The sequence below is a fragment of the Callithrix jacchus genome, chromosome 15 (genome assembly GCF_049354715.1).
Source record: "Callithrix jacchus isolate 240 chromosome 15, calJac240_pri, whole genome shotgun sequence".
Lineage (NCBI taxonomy): Eukaryota > Metazoa > Chordata > Mammalia > Primates > Cebidae > Callithrix > Callithrix jacchus.
The window spans coordinates 83760810-83782000 of NC_133516.1; the positions used below are offsets into that span (position 1 = coordinate 83760810).

The following is a 21191-nucleotide window of genomic DNA, read 5'->3' on the forward strand; positions in this document are numbered from 1 at the left end:
TGTTTTAAAAGAAAATATATAATTATTTTATATATTGACTTAAAAATCAAAATAGAGGTGCCATTACCAGATTACTGAACTCGACAGGTTTGTATACAGTAGTTAAACACTCATGTTGGGGAAAGTTAAGGAGGAAAAGGGATATTAGATATTATAATCAACGTCTCCTACATGTGTCTTTGGAAAAGTAATGGTTACTTATTAGAAACGTGGAAGCTCTTAGCATTTGCCATGAACAGTACATTATATTAAATATTTTTGTGTAGTATTAGAGGAAACCTGCAGTAAATTATAATTTTATTATTATTTGAAAGTCCTTATATCAGTAACATCCTAAGGCAGCTATCTAGGGTCAGTTGAAGAGAGGAATGAAGGTAACTTTTGCATATGTTCTCTAAACTGTTAACTTTCCCTAGACTGAGAAATTGCCTGGTATAGTTGTCAGTATACAGGCTTCCAGGCACCACCCCAGATATGCTGTCTGAGAGTCAGGTAAGGTTCATGATTAACTAATAGAAAAGTCATTTGGAAATTGGTGAGGACATCAGGGAGCAGGGAGGGCAGAGGTGTTGTCAAGATATTTTGAAGGAAGTGGGCAAATCACAGGCTTTGCTGCCAAATAGCTTCTTGCAAAGATTCCACCACAAATCTAGTGCTAGGTCAGTGGTTTCTGTTGTCCTTGAAATGCTGACCTAGACCTGACCCAGAGCTGCAGAATTCCAGATTAGAGAGACACTTTAATCTTTCTAAGAAGCTGAGCTTGCTTCAAGCTTTGTTAACTTAGTTCATGATTACCTAAAATAGTCTTAGTCCTGTTTACCATAGATAACTCTACTTATTTAGTCTTGACATAGTGAGGCCAAATGTGAGTTTGGATTCAGGCTCCTACTACCAGTTGCATAGGGTAACCCTGTGCACATCCCATAGACACATCAAACCCAAGGATCCTGAAACAAAACTTATCTTCTTACTCCTGACCCGATCCTTTCTTTTATACTTTTTAAAAATATTTATCGTCTGCAGCATACTAGGCACTGAGGATCCCAAGATGAATAAAACACGTTCTTTGTCTTTAAAGGGCAGTGGAAATCCACTGAAGGGTTTTACAGTTTAGAAAGCCAATTTGTGTGTGTGGAATGATTTGGAGTGAGGCAAAGAGAGTAGCAAGGAAACTGGATTAAGAGGCTGTCGTAGAAACCAGGGTGTAAGATGATGGTGGCATCGAAGTAGCATGGTAGCAGTGGTGATGGAAGTGGTGAATGAATGAAACAAATTTTGAGACAGGAATCAGTGACACTTGGTGATGGACTGAGTGTAGGGAATGTGGGGAAGCAGCTGTCAAAGATGATTCTGAGACTTCTGGCTCAAACACCAGCATAATTTGGTGCAACAGTGTACTGAGATGTGAAACTGCTAATACTGGGAACAGGTTTGACGAGGGCAAGACAGTTCAGTTTTGGGAACTACTAAGTTTGCAGTATCTTTAGGTAAGCCAGGTGTCCCTGTCCATTTTATCAACAGAGTCCTTTCCCTTCACCTAAACCATAAATCTGCTGGCTGGGTGCGGTGGCTCACACCTGAAATCCCAGCAATTCGGGAGGCCAAGGAAGGTGGAACACCTGAGATGAGGAGTTCGAGACCAGCCTGGCCACATGGTGAAACTCTGTCTCTACTAAAAATACAAAAAATTAGTTGGACGCAGTGGTTCACGCCTGTAATCCCAGCACTTTTGGAGGCCGAGGCAGGCAGATCACAAGGTCAGGAGATCGAGACTGTCCTGGCTAACTGGTGAAAACCTGTCTCTACTAAAAATACAAAAAATTAGCTGGGTGTTGTGGCATGTGCCTCTAGTCCCAGTTACTCAGGAGGCTGAGGCAGGAGAGTCACTTGAACCTGAGAGGCGGAGGTTGCAGTGAGCCAAGATTGTGCCACTGCATTCCAGCCTGGGTGACAAAGTGAGACTCCATCTCTAAAAAGTAAAATAAAATAAAATAATAAATAAATAAATAAACAAACCATAAGCCTGGAAGTCATCCTTGATTCTTTCTTTTCTCATGCTACATCTAGTCACTCTTGAAATTCTGTCAATTGTTTTTCTAAAAGAGCTTTCTGGACTCAATCTTTTCTTTTTTGTCTGTCATGTTAGGTACTGATGATTTTACCCCTGGACTATTGAACTAGCTTCCTAATTAATCTCCAGTCTTCCATTATAATTATTATCTCTCTTTAGTTCAAATTTTTCCACACCATCTTCTGCATAGCCCTAGGTGTTCTTCAATGGTGGAAACCAATCGGTGGTCATTGCCTGTATAAGGCTCCAGGCCTTCCAGTGTTTCAAGATGATTTGCATTTTGCTTTCTTTCGTCTGGGGTTACTATGTAACACTGCATTTGGAAGCACATTAGAAGTGATTACTTAGGTAAATAAAACCTGGAGAACCCTTGTTCTAGTGAATCTTCATTCTGCAAATGATTGGCTAGGATGATACTTCTAGAATAAATCTGATAATTTCATTCACCTGCTTAAAACCCTTCAAAGCCTCCCTGTTGCCTTAGAATACGGTTTGAAATTTGTAGCATACCCATAATCTAGCTTAAATCCCCAAACTCATCTTCTGGCATTTTTTTGTGTGACCCTTTTTGTTCCCAAATTTCTTTCAGCCCTCCAAGTCGCTTTGCTGTTACATACCCCTTTTCATTGCCTTGACTGTGGCCTGCTTTCCATTCTCCATCTTCTTCCCTGTACCATTCCTCTCCTGTCTACCAATCCTTTAAAGCCCTGCTCAGGTATCCTTATTCCTGTGAAACCTTTGTGGGTCATACTAAGATAAAATTAGCTACTCCCTTCTCTGTACTAATTCTCTGCCCCCTGCTTATTCCTGTAGTTTGCACACGGTGTACTGAACTGGAACCATGTGCATACTTATTTGTCTTAGACTTAACAAGCTGTGAACTCCTTGGGTATTAGGCCCACTATTTCTTTTCTTTTTCTTTTTTTGAGACAAGGACTTGCTCCATAGCCTAGCTGGAGTGCGGTAGTGCCATCTTGGCTCACTGCATGCTCAACCTCCCAGGCTCAAGTGATCCTCCCATCTCAGCCTCCTGAGTAGCTGGGACTATAGTTGTGTGCCACCACACCTGGCTAATTTTGTTTATTTTTGGTGGTGATGAGGACTTGCTGTGTTGCCCCAGCTGGTCTCAAACTCCTGGGCTCAAGGGATTCTCCTGCCTCAGCCACCCAAAGTGCTGGGATTACAGGTATGAGCTACCAAGCCCAGCCACACTATGTCTTATGTCTTTGTATTCTAGAGATAATCCTTAGCCAGTGATGGGCCTCAATCAGTGTTTACTTCAGTAAAACAATGTTTACTTCAGTAAATGGAACCAAAACTGGCAGAAAGTGCTATTAGGCTTTGGTATTTTTAGGAATTCATAATGTTTAGAATGCATATTTTGGGTTCTCTGGTGCCCCCAGAGCCAGTCCAACTCTAGGTTAATGCTTGAGATGTAGACACAGGTTGATAATAGAATAATTGTTCTACTTCATATGTACCTTGCCCCATCAGATATCAGGTAGCTTGAGGAACTGCTTTCAGAAGTGTGTAAAGGTTTTCAGTTTGGCATAATGCAAAACTGTTTTATTGACATATAATTTATATACCACAACATTTACCAATGTAAAGTATACAGTTTGCTTGTTTGCAGTATGTGTAAAGATTGATGCAGCCGGTTCCATTATCTAATTTGAGAACATTTCCATCACTCTCCAGAAGAAAACTTGTATCTGTTAGTATTCACTTCTCACATCCTTGCACCCTCTCTCAGTGCTTGGAAACTTCTAATCTACTTTCTGTCTATATAGACTTGCGTTTTCTGAACATTTTGTATCAATGTAATCATGCCATATGTGGTCTCTTGTGATTGGCTTCTTTCACTTTATATAATGTTTTTGAGGTTCATTTGTGTTTTAGCATTTATAACTACTTTATTCCTTTTTGTTGCTGAGTAATATTACATGTGTGTATATATATTCTTTATTTTTCCATTCATCAGTTGATGGATATTTGGGTTGTTTCTACTTTTTGACTATCATGGTGTGAACACATACATATACTATAAATATAGGTTAAAGTTTTTATGTGATATACTTTTATTTCTCTTACATATATAACTAAAGGTGAAATTGCTTAGTAATTACAGAATTGGTAACTGTTTAGACACCAAACTGTTTTCTAAAGTGACTGCACTTGTTTACATTCTCCACAGAATTATGTGAGAGTTCCAGTTTCTCCATATCCTTGTTAACACTTGTGATTGTCTTTTTGTTGTAGCCATTCTAATGGATTTGAAATGGTATCTTGTGGTTTTGCATTTTTATAGTGATTAATGATACTGGACATCTTTCATGTACTTACCTATTTATTTACTTAATTTATTGGGACCTTGCTCTGTTGTCCAGGCTGGAGTGCAGTGGCACCATCAAAGCTCACTGCATCCTTGAACTCTTGGGCTCAAATAATCCTCCCACGTGAGCCTTTTGTGAGTAGCTGGGACTACAGGTATGTGCCACCATGCCCACCTAATTTTTAAATCTTTTGTAGAGCCAGGGTCTTACTATTTTCCCTAGGCTGGTTTTGAATTCTTGACTTCAAGCAATTCTCCTGCCTTAGCCTCCCAAGGTGCTGGTATTCCAGATGTGATGCACCTGACATTTTTTAATCTTTTTGTTACTGAATTTTAAATTTCTTTATATATGCTGGATACAAGTCACTTGTGTGTGACTTCCCTTCTGTTGGTACTCTTCACTTTTTTGGTAGCATGTTTGAAAACAAAAATTCTTAATTTTCATAAAGTTGAACCTCAGTTTTTTCTTTTATTACTTGTGCTTTTGGCATTATATCTAGGAAATCATTGCTTTAACTCTGGTGAAATTTCTCGTGCCTATTTCCTTGACCTTTGTGTTTCTCAACACCAAGGTAGCCATGGAATCATCGTAACTTACTTAAGGGCCTGCAGACTTCTATAATTGCAGGATCAGATTCACAAAACCAGATCCATACATCAGATAGGCCATAATTGTGTGTGTGCTTAAAGATTGGAGTGAAGTTGGTCATTATTTGCCCTGCTAGTCTTGAAGAGGTATTTGTAAGAATCTGTTAATCCGGTGAACAAACACTTTTAAAATGTAGATTCATATGTTGTATAAACAGACTTTGCACTTTCTGCTAAATGTTTAAAGAACGCCATCTAAATTAACCATGTGCTGAAATCCTGGACTACAGCTTAAACTTGTATGCGATAAGAAATTTAGAGTAGTGGGTAAAATTTATCAGTATAAGTTGATAGCTGGGAGACTCATAACATCTTGACTTACCTTATGTCTTGTACATGAGTTTTTCAAAATGCTAACAATAGTAATCTTTCTTATTTCTTTCACATTTTGGAATATAGGTTATGATCATTTTTGGTACATTTCTCTGTTCCTCCTTTTAGTGCCAGTTTAAGGAATTGCTAATTGTCCATTCTTGCTGGAAAGCACTGATTTCCATTTGAATATAACAGTCTTTTTTGCTAAAACTTTCCTATGGTTGATTCAAGCAAATACAGAAGCCTTCTGTTTGTGCACTGAATGTTCAGCCAGCTGTGACGTAGTCACTATTATCAATGAAGCTTATTCATCACTTTCCATGCTAGTGCATTGTACGGGACTTGCAGAGGATCTTGGAGACTGTATGGAGAGCTTCTCCTTGCTTACCTCCATACACTGGTGGTATTAAGCGATTCTGTTCTCTATCTTATCCAGACCTTGTGGATAATTAGATCTTTTTGTCTTCCATTGATTTCCCATAGTGTCTTGCAGATGGTAGGCATTGATTGAGAATTTGTTCATTTTCTAAATTAAAAAACTGGTAGTTAATGCTCTTAGGAGATTATTTTATGTTCTGTTCTCTTATATGTGATTACCTTATATCCATTGTCATTTTACAAAGGTGTAGGCTAATAATGTTTTTACAAAAGAAAATGAAGTGGCAATTGATGATTTTGTTAAAAGCTTGTTACTCTTTAGGTAAATTAAACTTTTTAATATTTAATTATGTATACTTGTTGAATATTTAGATTAAATTCACAGGTTAATTGTGGTATTTCACTTGAATGGATGCAGCTGTGGAGTACAAAAAGGCTTATTTGTCCTAGTTCATGACTAGAATACAGTGGGCGTTGTTATAAAACTAAGCCTATTAAATACTTTGGTAAAATCATGTGCCCTGAAATATAGTAGGCACTTATGAGAGCCTTGTAAGATGCAGTCAGACCACCATACCATAGATATCGGGCCTGCCCGCAACAATGGTGTTATGATAAGTGGTGTTCCCTGTATGTGTTATGGTTAGTGGGGGTACAGAATATACATGATAGAACAATAATTGAATTGTTTCTGACTCCATCTAATTGTCTGTTACATTTTAAAAAGTCCTCCAAGAAGAATGGTATATGTTTGCCCAGTGCTCCCACTTCTGGTCCTTTCTAAGTGAGTTTCAGGGGCTTGGTAAGCCTGTGACCTGTATTCTTAGGAGATGCGATTCTCTGGATCTCTGTGGAGTTTACATTGGATTTGAGAGGGCTATACATTCTCTGCAGACTCGGTGATTCCAGAGGAGCTGTGTGATTCAAGAGATTGCATCCAGGGGACTCATATTTCCCTTGGGAATGTTTCAGAAAATATTTCTTCTAAACAAGAAACTCTGTCTTCCTACCTATACATATGTACATACCCTTCCCCTTTATAGATTCCCTGAACCCACATAATTTCTCTGGGTTGAAAACGAGTCTTGGTTTGGTATCTACTGAAATAAGTACATCAGGCTTCTGTGGTCCAGAACTAACTTCTAGGTGGAGACGCTCAAGTTGTCCAGGGGTTAGAAACAGTGAAAAGGACTATTGTGATTTCCTTTTGTGTTTTCCATAGTGTCTACGATACTGCTCGTACATAAAAAGTGAAAAATAAATGTAGTGGCTATAACTCTTTACCCATTTTTTTCTCCATTTATATATATATATGTGAATCTTTGTAAGGTTATTAAAACCCAAGATTATTCTAGAACTTTATGTTTCACTCCAAGGTCTATCTCCTGTGTCTCAGTAACTCACTTAGCATCTGTATACTTACTGATCTTTCTTTCATATGATCAGGACACTTAATTAAGTTGAATGAACAACTTTCTAATTACAGATTCTGACCCATCTTAAGTAAGGCACATTATACATCCATACCTTCGAAACATTTCTCTGAGGTATTCTTTATGGCCTGTTTTCCTTGATATAATGCAGGTTCTCTTCACGTCATACCTAGGTTATTTCAGTATGTTCACAACTGGTCTGTGTTCCTCCCTTTATTCTCTCTCCCTTTCAACTCTCTACCACACTGCTGTCAGAATAACTTTGATGAAAACATAAATCTATCCTTCTTTTGCTTATACAACTCTTCAGTGGTTCCCTGTTGCATTTTGGGGAAAGCCTAGAGCCTGAACTGTAAAATCATGCCTGTCTCTATGGATCTCCTTGTAACCTAACTTTCTGCACTTTTGCTGTTTATTACTGTGCAGTTTATTTTTCTAAACATACCATCTACTAGAATGACTCTGAGCCTTTGCAGATGCTCTTCCTCTGCCTGATGCCTCTCCTGAATATCTCGGGAAAACCCCTACTTATTCTTTGCTGCTCAAAGTTATCTCCCCTTTGAAGCCTTCTTAAATCTCAAATACCATTTCTTTTCATCTGTGTTTGTATAGTATAGTATAGCAAATGGTACTTCTGTTATATCACTCTACTCATTGCTCCTTAAACTATTTGTGAACGGATGATTTTGTAAAATGTAATAAAATAGTCAAAAAATGAAGTGTAAAAAACAAAATAGCCTTATTTAAAAATTATTAGCGTCAGCAGACTGAAAATTACTATTAAAATGCTATCTAGGTTTCTGTATATTTACTCTCAATGTGTGTACTTAGCCATCTTCGTGTGGATCAACAACCAACAATTTGCAGGTCTGCACTGGTCCGGGGCCACATTTTGAGTCACATTGCTTTATAACGTTTATCAAAGAGTTTTACAGTTCTTTGCTTGTGTATTTGCTTTCCTCACTAGACAAGAATTGTGTCTGATTGATCTTGTGTTTTGTCTTCCCATCTTTTTTGTTCTCTTCTCTCAAAAATCTTAATTTTTAACATAGTTCATGACACAGGGTTAGTTAGTAAATGTTTGTTGAATGATTAAGGGTAATATTGGTCTCATTACTCTGTAATCATAACTGGCTTGCATTTCGTTGGGTAGGGTTTTCTTTTGGTTTATATGGGACTTAGAACTTCATGATGTCGTAGTAAAAGTCTACTGGAGAAAGCTTTCTAACTCAATCTGAAATAGAGGTATTAATGTTGTACTATGCTTTAGTTTTGCTGATCTTTGAGAAATACCGAGTTCAGGAAGGAGACATTTCCACATTCTTAGCACAAGTGATGAAACAGTTCTTTGCTGTAGGAGAGGAGAATAGAACTAGTGGCTCCATTGAAGCAATTATTTAGTTAAATAGTTGCTGAGTAACAAATGCAATGCTTTTTAAAAGTTTTTTGGTTTTGCTGACTAACCACATGCAGATGCTACTCTGTCCTCCAAGTTTCCACCCTGAGGACAGCCAGCCACCATGCACTTCCCTTTCTCATTCACAGATCATTAATCAATATGTCTTTAGAATCTGCATTTTTGAAAGGCATATTCCCAGATTCAGAAGCCTGGAACTTGCCGAATTTCCTGTGATTTTGGAAAAGTGTTCTGCTATGGTGGAAAACACTGGAAATCTGAGTTCCAGCCTAGGTTTTGCAACCAACTAACACTAGTCTGGGCAGATCATACCCCTGTTTAACATGAGTCCTTATTCGAAATCGAGTCTAAATTATCTCTAGAGTAGCTTTTTAACTCTTCCTTTTAGTCCTCACAGGGCTTGATTGACATTTGCTTTCCTTGCTTTTGGTCTTTTAACACTGGCTAGTGAACTTCATACACTGTTATGAACATACTATGCCAGCAATTAGAGTATTATATTGACATTCTGTTTGCTTTTTTCCCCTCCTACAGTCTATTGTACCTTCCTCAAAGATACCTTATTCATCTTTGTATTAGCTGCTCTTGGCCCAGTGTCTTAATTCATGCCCTATTAATGTTGGTTGACTTGAGCTGAACTCTGTCCCTCTGCTGGTTTAGCAGTCTGCCTACCAGGTGAGAAAACTTGGATTGGTTGTGCTTTGATACCCAATTAATATATTACAGAACTTTTTAAGGTTGTAAAAGTAATAAAGCTCAGTTAGAGTAATGCTGAACAGTCATATGCATGTGTAAAACAGATGAAAGTTGTGGTTATTCATTCATTGTTCTCCTTAGGAAGGTCTTACTGATTATTAGCTTGATGAAGGATCTGGATTGGTATTCCTCTCTCTGTGCCTTCTTGGTTTCTGGCTACAGGAAAAAAAAATGTGAATTTTCTGCCCGCAGACTGTCCAGCCCTGCCAAGGCAGCCTGCCAAGTGTCAAGTCACATGCCTAGTGAAATCCTGCTACATTTTTTCTTCCTTGTCTTTTTCAAGGCTACTGATGTTGGGCTTTTTGCCTGGTGTCCCTGAATTGTAGCCCTTTTAGCTTTCTGAATGATGAACTCTAAACATTGTTTAGCAGCAGAAGCAATTTTTATTGGGACTAGATTATTTCCAGTGATTAGGCCAGGCATGTTTTTATGGCTCCACACTACCAGGCAGGACTTCTAGAAGTGGCAGGCTTTGGACTTGGTTTAGTCCTTGATCCTGAGCTTGAAGCACTGATTCATACCCCTCATAGTTCTCAATGTCTACCACCTGTTCCCAGTGTCCCCAAACCTAGAACATGTGTGGGTGTTTTGTGAGAGGCAGCTTGTGTTCACCCATTTCCTGGAGGAGAAGTGTTCTCACTTTCTGGGATGGACACAAGAAATAACCCTCACACTTATACTTATCTGGCCTTGCTTTCTTGTTAGGCATTCTGTTTTACATTCCATTCACAGAGCTGAACCTTGTATCTCTTTATAGCGTCTTTCAAATACCAAAATGGGAAAGCACCTTTAGGAAGGTTAGTACTTCCAGTTGTATTTGTAATGATGGTGATGGATTTAACCTGAACTTCTACACGTTTTCCTAGTCCATGTGTTTGTAGATGGGTTGCAAGGGTTTAGTGGACAGATGTCTAGTGGAATGTAACTAATGAATACTTAACTTTATGGAACTGCTAACTGTAACTCTCCTTTCACACTGTGTTCTAAGAAACAGTTGTGGTCTTAGAGTGACCTCATTACCTAGAGTCACGTGTTCTGCTGAGGGATGTGGAGAAAAGAGGAAATTGTGAGACTGGAGGAGAACTTAGAATATTTTATTTTATTTACTTTGTATTGCCTTTTCTTTGGGCTCAATTTCTATGTTCCTCTTTTTCTTATGTGAGAAACACTAGTGCATACATGTAAAACCTCTATTTCAATATTAACACATCCTTTCCTGCTAGTTAACCTTGAAAAAGTTTACTATCCCCCTCTGACCTGTAGTTTCCTTCTCTGTGAAAACAGGTTATAGCCACTACATAACATGCATGGCTATATTAAATGTTAAATAACATGGTGAAAGTATGTACTTGGCACCATGCACTGCTGACCTGGAGGACACTTTAGTAAAAGCTCCTTTCCATTTTCCTGTTAAATTGAGCATAGAAATTATTATTTACTATAAGTTCCCCACTCGTGCCTATATTAGAAACTAACAGAAAATGTTACAGATAGTGTAAAATAAAAATTGAGGCACTTAATGAATAAAACTCAGTTCAGTTCAATGAATATTTATTGCATACCAGGCACTGTGAGTGGAGAAGACAGCTTCTTTTAGAAATTTACAGTCTAATGAGGAAAACGGATGAGTGAACAGACATTTAAATGGGATGTGATAGGTGCTTTAGAGGCATGACTGGTTGCTGTGCACATAAGGTAGAGGATACTTGCTGTCATCAGACGGGAGACAGGTGAGGGGTGGCACAAAGTCAGGGAGGTAAAAGAATGGATTTTGGAACTGTGGCTCCTTGAAGAGAGGGAACACATTCCAGGCAGAGGGAAGTACATAAGGGAAGATAAAGTATGAAGCTGCATAACAAGTGTAACTGCAAATTGTTCGGGCTTGCTTAATTGCAGATTGTGACATGGCAAGTGGCAGGAAGGGAAGCTATTAATGGCCAGCCCATGGAAGGCCTTTTTGTCATGCTGAGAAACTTGATTTATATCCTATAAAGAATGGGGGCCATTCATTCCAAGGCTCTATACTGAAGTTGTGACAAGATCAAATTTGCATTTTTTAAGAATCACTCTGGTGCTGGTGCTCAGAATGTATTGCAGGAAGACAAGGGAGAAGGAGGACTAGACATGTCAAGAATCTGGTGCTAGGGGTTCAGAGGAGAGATAAGGGCCTGAACTGAAAGAGCAAATGGCAGAGGGATAAAGAGGAGGAGACCAAGCAAGAGTAATTTAGGAGGGAAAATGAGTGATAGTTTTATTGTAAAGGATGAAAAAGTGTCAAGGGTGAATCTCTTAGGTTTTTTTGATGGGTATATGTAATTGGAGTAGCAAATAAAGATCAGCTCTGCGGCGGGGGTAGGGGGGAAATGATGTTAATAAATTCGGTATCAGACAAATTGAATTTGTTCTGCTTGTGGGATATTATGCAAGGGGAGGAAAAACCAGCAGGCAGTTTGATAGGTAGGTCTGGGGCTTTACAGCAGTCAAGGCCAGAAATACAGCTTTTTAAACTTAATCTTAATTGATGACAGTGACATTAGTAACAAGTAAAATGATTCCTTTGTCCTTGCATTGTGACAGAGGCAGAAATTTAGGCTATGTCACAAACAGGGCTGAAGTTAAAAACGTCCAGTAGATTCCCCCCTTCCCTCCTACCTTAATTCTCTCATTAATGGAGTTAGAATATTGTTATCTCCCTGTTCTCTTTCAATTCCCATAGTGCCTTTTGATTTGAGATATAGCTTTGAAATTAAACACGATTGAATTTTGAAGGGTTTTAAATTTTAATGTGATACTTTACATCACTCCAAGCTGCATTTTAATGTGGCTCAGCATATTTTCTGATGCCTTTGGGAGTGCTTTAAAGTAATTTATTATTATTATTATTAGATCTCAGGCAGAAGTTTAAAGAAAATTATTAGAAAAAATCAGGATGTATTCCTTAGGCTGTGGAAGGGATAAATGTAAATGCCTTGGTGGCAATGGCTTTTTATCTTCTCATGTCACTCATCCTGCCTTGTCTTTCCTGGAAGGGCTCTGTGGCTTTAGATCAGAATCAAGGTGTCACTGAGTGGCAGCTTTCAGTGAGTTTTTGGAGCTCTGCATTTTTGGGATAATCTTCTACATCTTCACCTTGTTCCCTTACTATTCCCTCTTCTTTTCTCAGCATGGAGGACAGACTTTATTTTATTTCATGAGATCTTAGGAAATCGTATTATTGAATGTTCTTGATGTATTTCTTTACTTTCTATACACATTATCCTCTTGTCAATATTGAGATTTATGGCAACCTGTCTCTTCCTACCCTCTTTCAATTGAATGTACCTAGAAAATCAGCCATTTTGTTCTGTTTTTCCTGAAATTATGGGTTTGTCTTTCTTCCTTCCTCCTTTTCCTCTCTTCTTTCCTTCCTTCTATTTTTTTTCTATCCATAAAGGTAAAATATTCCAGGTCTGATCACTATACCCTACCTCCAATTCATATATATCTTTTAAACCTCTGTAATGTCCTAGCCACATGATCAACCATTCTTTTCTTAAATACGTTTTCTATTGATTGGGAGGTTCATGATCTCATATAGTTCATTTCATTTTCAGCAACTTTAATTGTCGAAGGGTCTTCTTTATGTAACATGGTGATATCATGATACATTAACCAATGTGCTTTCTGTTCCTATTATTTTCTGTAACTTTCTGATGACTTTACTTTTTCTGGTGATAAGAGAAGGGAAGGAACACTTTAGCAGGATGTAAAAAAGAGGCAAATGTCTTTTTTAACTTCAGAAATTACAAAGCCTGGGTCTGGCTATAAAACTGGATTTGAAAAATAAAAGTCAAGAAAAAAGATTTTGTAGACTAGAAGAGGATGGAGAGCTGGATAGGGAATTGAATGAACCTAGATATTGCATTGTATTTGAACCCCCTAGGAAGGTTTGATAAATTCTAGAGGAGAGTGGACTTCTCCCTACTGTGACTCACCCCACTTACTGATAGAAGCTAAGAAAGCAGAAAGATCTCAGAGGAAAAGTGCCAAGATTAAGTATCTGCCTCTCAATGAAATAGAGACTCACAACTGAAATTGTTTAGTCATAGAAAAAATAAACAGAATTATGTTACCTTTTTTTTGCCCCTGTGATTTATGGACTGGGATTTGCATTAACTATATCTATATTGAATAACAAACAGTGAGATATAGTAGAAAATTGCTTAGGCTCTGAAGCCAGATTAATTTGGGTTTAAATACTGGCTCTGTGTAATACCCTAGTCTAATTACTTAATCTCTCTGAGTCTGTTTTCTCATTTGTGTAACTGGAATAATAATACCCACCTTGTTTGAAGTGTTTTGATGCTTGGATCAGATATATGTGCAATGTGTAGACTGTCTAGAATGGTGTCTCGTGCATAGCAGGTACTCAGAAATACTTTCCTTTGCTTACATTTCAATTTCAGTACTATGTCTTTATTTTGTGTTCTTTCATATGACGGATCTACAGATATTTGAGGGCCAGCATCCTTAACTGTGTCTTGTATATTTGAGAAGCAGTTTGCCATGGTGTATTCAGGAATACATTTCTTAGATTTGAATCTTAGCTAGCCCACTTACACACTTAGGTAAGTTACTTAACTTATTTGAACCTCAGTTTCCTTGTTTGTAAACTGGAGATGATCATAGTAATACCTATCTCCTGGGGTAGCTGTGGATATCAAAGGTAATACAGATAAAGACCTCCAGGCCCATGTTAGTTAGTTATATATAGAGTAAATATCTCACTGTGACAGAGGCAGTGCTACATGTTCACCTACTCCTGTCTTGTTTTCATCTTTAGAGCCAGACTTAAGCTGTTGTTTTTTTCTGTCTTCTTTGCAATTATGTTGGGACTGTGTGCTTATTCTAACTGGTAGACTAAAAGTAGAGGTGATATGTGTCATTTATGAGCCAAAGCCCTTTGCCATGTGAATTGTGGAGGCTACATGTTGAGATGATGGATTCACAAGGTGATACTAGACTGAATTTCCAAATCACCATTTGGAATATAGCTTCTGAATGCATATAGGACATTGTGTGGGCAAGAAATAAACCTTGTTAAAGCCGTTGAGAGTTATTGTGCTGTCCAGGCATAATCTAGCCTATGTAGATTAACATGACTATTACTAATTTTGGTAGGTGAATACTGAATGAAAGAAACTGTTGAGGGGTCATTTTTAGGAGTAGGCCTTTTTAGTGAATTTAGGTATTCATTAAGATATCCTCTGTAATGTTATTAAGGAGGAGAGAGGACTTTATCGAAGAAACAGACACAGAGTTAAGAAAGGAACACCAATCTTTCTATTGTAATAGGTTTTATGTAAATTCATGTTTTGGTGATAAAACCCTTTGTCCTTCTTTTTATTTTCCCATATCCTATAATAGAATTTTCTTTGTTTAAAGCTTCTTACATCTCTCTAAATGTCAAACAGTTGTAATCTGGAATGATCATTAATAATTTTATTAGTGAATAAGTTTATCAGCTTCTTTTTTGGGGAGGTTTTATTAAAGGGTATGGTGGAGAAAACATAAGAGTTCCAATTAAGTTTTTGAGGAAAGTAGCGCCTTTACATACAGGCTAAGGATGAAGCACAGTGGATGTTGTATTTTTCTCTAATTTGGTATTGAGTTCTCTCTCTGGAGAGTGGCTAGAAATTCCAGCTCTGCCCTGATGGGGATCCAAGGGAGGTGGTCTTAGATGCTTACAAAGTGGCTTTATGTGATACTTCTTTATCCTGGTGGACAGTCTAACCTAAGTGTCTAACTCATGACCAGGTGTCCTCTTACAGGGAACTTGATTATACTGGAAGACACCTTTGTGGTTCATGCCTAACTTGTGTCCACTTTATGCTTACTGAGATAACCACTCTCTAGGAGAGCCATGACTGGGCAGAGAGTTAGGTTGGTCAGGTGAGACACAGAGGAGGCATGAAATAACAGAAGCAGTGTATGCTATTTACAGACCCAGAAAGAAGACGGCAGCACACCTCAGAGCCAGTAGGAGGAAGGGGAGTCATCCAGGACATGTACTCTCAACCAGTGGGTGGGAAGAAGAGAGAAAGAGACATGTGGTCAGAGTCTTTATTGGGATCCATGGTATTACCCAAGTAGGTTTCCCAAAGGGAGTTCTAATTGGTGGGTTTAGAAGAAGCAGGCACAGGTTCTGTGTAGGCATGCTGTGTCTGAGAGGACGTCACTGTGGCATATCTGCACAATCCATGTGGGGTGTGAAGGTCAGTGGGCAAGTCAAATAGACTATGTTTAGCTGTCCCACAGAGAGGTGGTCTCCAGGAGGCAGTTGTTTAGGGGAGGTATCTGGATCAGTCACATTGAGGAACAGGGAAGAGATGAAGAACTGGAAACTGTCAAGGATGACTTAGCCTTTCCTCTGGTATGAAAAAGTCCAACTGTGGCTGATGTCTGTAATTGCAGCACTTTGGGAGGCTGAGATGGGCAGATTAGTTGAGGTCAGGATTTTGAGACCAACCTGGCCAACATGGTGAAAAACCATCTCTACTTAAAAAAAAAATTATCCAGGCATGGTGATGCATGCCCATAGTCCCAGCTACTTGGGAGGCTGAAGCAGGAGAATTACTTGAACCCAGGAGGTGGAGGATGCAGTGAGCTGAGATTGCGCCGTTGCACTCCAGTCTGGGTGACAGAGTAAGACCCTGTTTCAAAAACTAAATAAACAATAAATAAATAAATAAAGTGTATGCCAAAGCAACATAAAATTATAAGAATTTCCTATAGTGGAAAATGTAGTGAGGACTTGGTTCACTCATAAACACAAGTGATCCTGGAGGTGAAACTTGGTGAGCGGCAAGGTGTTGTCAACCACAGTCCTAGACATTATTCTGCTTCGCTCACATACCACATAAAATGGTAAATGGGTTTGATTTCTGGGAAATAGGTTTTCAAGTATCTTTAACCACTTATCAAGAAAATGTGACTCTTTACTTCCGTATGATCAACTTTATTAGCTCCCATGTATAAGAACGCGCAATATTTTTTGTGCCTGGCTTATTTCCTTTAACATACTGACTTGCAGCTTCATCTGTGTTGTGACAAATGACATGATTTCCTTTGTTTTTGTGGTCAATGTATTTCCATTTTGAGAGTGTGTGTGTGTGTGTGTGTGTGTCTATGTATGTATACACACACACATTTTCTTTATCCGTTTATCTGTTGATGTATACCTAGGTTGATTTCCTGTCTTTGCTATTGTAAATAGTACTGCAGTGAATGTGAGGGCAGAAGTGGCCCTTTGATACACTGATTTCTTTTTCCTTTGGATAAATATCTGGTAGTGGGATTGCTGGATTGTATGGTAGTTCTGTTTGTGGTGGTTGTCGTTTTGAATCCCCATATTGTTTTCCATATTGGCTGTGCTAATTTACATTACAACCAATGGTGTATGAGTTCCCTTTTCTCCATGTCCTCGCCAACATCTGTTATTTCTTTTTTTTTTCTCTAAATAGCCATTCTAACTGGAGTCAGATGATATCTCATTGTAGTTTTGATTTGCATTTCCCTATTAGTGATGAGCATTTTTTTCATATACCTGTTGACCATTTATATGTCTTCTTTTGAAAATTTCTATACATGTCCTTTGACTCTTTTTCTATAGTATTATTGTTATTTTACTGTTGAGTTGAGTCCTTGCATATTCTGGATATTAGTCCTCTGTTGGATGAGTATTTTTTCAATATTTTATTCCAATCGAGAAGTTGCCTCTTCACTTCTCTGTTTCTTTTGTTATGCTTTTAAATTTAATATAGTCCCATATCTCTATTTTTGTTTTTGTTGCCTGTAGTTTTTAGGCCTCAGCCATAAAATCTTTGCCTACACCAATGCCCTAAAGAGTTTTCCAAAAATTTTCTTCTTGTAGTTTTGGATTTTACTTTTAAATCTTTAATCCATCTTGAGTTGATTTTTGTATACGGTGAGAGATAGTGTTCTAGTTCCATTCTTCTGCATGGATATCTAGTTTTCCCAGCACCATAAATTAAAGAGGTCTATTCTTTTTATATTGTACCTATTTGGGGATCTCTAAACTTCCTATATCTGGATATCTTAATCTCCTTCTAGACTTGATAAGTTTTCATCTATTATTTTATTCAATAGTTTTTCTAACTCTTTCATTATTTTTTTGACTTCTCGGTCACCAATAATTTGAATATTTGGTTGCTTTATTGTGTCCCATCTGTCATGAGGGCTTTGCTAATTCTTATTTACTTACTTTTATTTGATTATGTTACTTCAAAAGACCTGTCTTCACATTCTAAGATTCTTTTGCTTGGTTTAGTCTGTCATTAAAACTTTTGAATGTATATTGTATTTAGTTCAATGAATTCTTTGATAGTTTCTGTTTATTTTTAAATTATATCTATCTCTTTGGTAAATTTGTCGGTCACATCCTGAATTGTTTTTCTGATTTATTTGTATTGTTTTTCAGAGTTTTCATATGGCTCATTGAGGTTTTCTTTTTTAACATTTCCAACATTTTGAATTATTTTTCTGAGACTTCATGAATTTCTTTTTGATGGGAATTTATTGCTGGATAATGAGTTTCCTTGCAGGTTTCATATTTCCTTCTGTTTTCATGTTTTCTGTGTCTTTACATTGATATCTGTGCATCTGGTGTAACAGCTGCTTCTTCCAGTTTTGTGATTTTGCTTTCATAGGGGAGGACTTTTTCCTAAAGATGAATATATGGTGTTAGTTGGGAGGGCACTTTGGCTTTGATTCTGGGTACATGCAATAGTGCAGTCTCTGTCTGAGTTCTTGGACTATGAACCTGCATCAGTGGTGTCTGCTTTCCTTGGAGGCTTGTGATACGGTTTCAGAGAAGGCTGTGGTGAAGTTGTGCTTGGGTCCAGGATGCCAGTCTTCAGGCCTCAGTGGTGGCAGCAGGGAGCTGACTGTGCTTGCCCCAAGGTGGCATACACTGGCACCAGTGTTAGCGGGTCCAGGCAGGCTGATTCTTGTACTTCCAGGTGGCTTGTTCATATATCAGGCATGGCAATAGTGGGCTGGGTGGGTGGAAGGGTTCTTGAGTCTCTGGTGATGGGTGTGGCATGAGCACTGGCAGTGGCAGCAGTGATACAACCCTCTGAAACCCAGGTGTTCTGTGCTAGTGTTGGCAGTGGCTGTGACCAGTTGGGTGGGCTGATGACCTGCAGGTGGCATGTGGGGGATTGGGGGCTGGCTGTGGTGATAGTACCAGGCTGAGTGGACCTGACCTTGGACATTGGGAGGTGTGCTCAGGTGCCACAGGTGGTAGACTGGACCAGGCACTCTCAAGCCCCTGAATGGTGTGCTCAAGCACTGTGGAAGGGGTGGAGCCAGGCTGGGCTGTGCCCTCAGGCCCTCCAGTTGTGCGTATAGAGTAGAGACAGTTTACACAGTGATGTGGATAGACTAGCTGTTTTATGTGGGGGGCGGGATAGGGTAGGGTGAATCCCAGGCCACTGGTGGAATGCTCAGGTGGAAGCAGCAGCATCTGTACTGTGGCCCTGCTATCAGGGACAGCCTGGTTGCTTTTCCTGGGGCCAGCCATAGGCAGGCAGCCAGAGAGTTTGAGCTTTTCTTGCACTTCAGCCCACAACAGTCTATAGCTGAGTGGTGTGGGCAATAGAATTGGTCCTCAGGATGTGCAAGAATGCATGGCCACCCCTCTGCTGGGCTGGGGATGGGATTGTTGCTCAAGACTTCTGACCTGGGCCTGGTTGCAGGGCAGGACGCAGTCCAGTATGGGCTGAACTCTTAAAATGGCACTGTGCTGCAGCTGCTTAGGACTCAGGGGTTTGTGGGACTCAGTGTAAGGTCCCCCTTAGGAATAATGCCTTTGTGTGTTTTTTAGGGCACACCCTATGTTATTCTCAAGGCCTCTGAGGGTCGAGGGGCTTTCCCCTGGCTGGGATTGTTGCAGTTCATGATGGGAATGTGGGCCACTGGGGTCTCTCATGGTTCCAAGGTGATCCTTGCTGATCAGGCTGCCTCCTTCCCTCTATGTTCTTGCTTTAGGTGTTTCCTGTCACTTCTTTGGTGAATTTCAGTGTTCTCTCTTGGATGATCTATTTGAAGTATGATTTTTCTCCTCACTATTTTGTTTCTTCTTAGTGTTGGAGGTGAGTAGACATCAGCAGATGCCTCTAATCAGCCATCTTGAAGCTGGGATGTTGTCTTTTTCAAGAATTGTTACCCAAGACCAAACTAGAACATGCCACAGAGGTTCCAGGTATAGTGTGGGGCACTGAGGAATGTGTTCCTGCCCCTCAGCCACAAGGACACTGCAAGCTGTTGCTGCCTGTCTGAGGGGTCTGAGGGTAGCAGAAATGGAGCTCAATAGATAAACTCATGCAAACCAAGGTGCTGAGACCTCTGAGCTCACCCTTTCAGGAGTGTCCAAATCAAGTATTTAGGTGGCTTACTTGGAGATTCAAGCCAGGGCAACATTAAAAGAAAATATGGGGAATATGTGTTTTCTTGATGCCATTTTCTCAAAAGCAGACATTATGATAACATAAAGTGAAATATGGGATAAATGATCACTGTCCTAATAATGCTGTGGATCAAATATATTTTCATATATCAATTTCCAATAATAAATGAAGTTGCCTTGGCTTAGAACCCTAAGAGCAGCTGATAAAATTCAGTATCTGTTTTTTCCTATAGAACTGGGTGATGGGAAGTTCCCTTCTTAGAGAATTTAGTCACTGTTTTTGAATATATGATTGCAAAAAGTAATTTATGATATTGAGGTTAGAATGTTACATTATGGGGGTTGGTAAAAGGAAGGATGGACTCTGCTGTGATTTTCATATCTCTCCTGGTCCACTGTAGATTGCCATGACAGTAGGAGCATTGATATACTTTAAGATCCCTTCCTTATACCTTACACAAAAATTAACTCCAGATGAATTAAAGATTTTAACGTAAGACCTGACATCATAAAAACTCTAGGAGAAAACCTAGGCAATACCATTCAGGCCATAGGCATGGGCAAAGACTTCATGACTAAAACACTAAAAGCAATGACAGCAAAAGCCAAAATAGACAAATGGATCTAATTAAACTAAAGAGCTTCTGTACAGCAAAAGAAACTATCGTTAGAGTGAACCAGCAACCAACAGAATGGGAAAAACTTTTTGCAATCTACCCATCTGACAGAAGGCTAACATCCAGAATCTACAAAGAACTAAAACAGATTTACAAGAAAAAACAATCCCATCAAAAAGTGGGCGAAGGATGTGAACAGACACTTTTCAAAAGAAAACATAATATGAGGCCAACATATGAAAAAATGCTCATCATTACTGGTCATTAGAGAAATTCAAATCAAAACCACATTGAGATACCATATCACGCCAGTTAGAATGGCGATCATTAAAAAATCTGGACACAACAGATGCTGGAGAGGATGTGGAGAAATAGGAACACTTTTACACTATTGGTGGGAGGGTAAATTAGTTCAACCATTGTGGAAGACAGTGTGGCAATTCTGCAAGGATCTAGAAATAGAAATTCCATTTTACCTGGCCATCCCATTACTGGGTATATACCCAAAGGATTATAAGTCATTCTGTTATAAAGACACATGCACATGTATGTTTATTGTGGCACTGTTCACAATAGCAAAGACTTGGAACCAACCCAAATGCCCATCAATGATAGACTGGATAAAGAAAATGTGGCACATATACACCATGGAACACTATGGAGCCATAAAGAAAGGATGAGTTCATGTCCTTTGCAGGGACTTGGATAAAGTTGGAAATCATCATTCTCAGCTAACTGACACAAGGACAGAAAACC

The 21191-nt window shown here is 39.0% G+C and overlaps 1 protein-coding gene across 15 annotated transcripts in view; it reads left to right on the forward strand.

Moving 5' to 3' along the window:
* IGSF11 (immunoglobulin superfamily member 11) overlaps positions 1-21191 on the forward strand; it is a 206519-nt gene that overhangs the window by 104078 nt on the left and 81250 nt on the right. For 2 of the 15 annotated variants that reach the window (XM_035274120.3, XM_078352078.1), the window contains exon 1: positions 5695-5862. The exons of 12 other annotated variants lie outside the window; for them this stretch is intronic. The gene's annotated coding sequence lies outside the window, so the exon portion shown is untranslated. Of the gene's footprint in view, positions 1-5694; positions 5863-21191 lie in introns of those variants that run through there. One more of the 15 variants, XM_078352077.1, reaches the window with a different exon arrangement.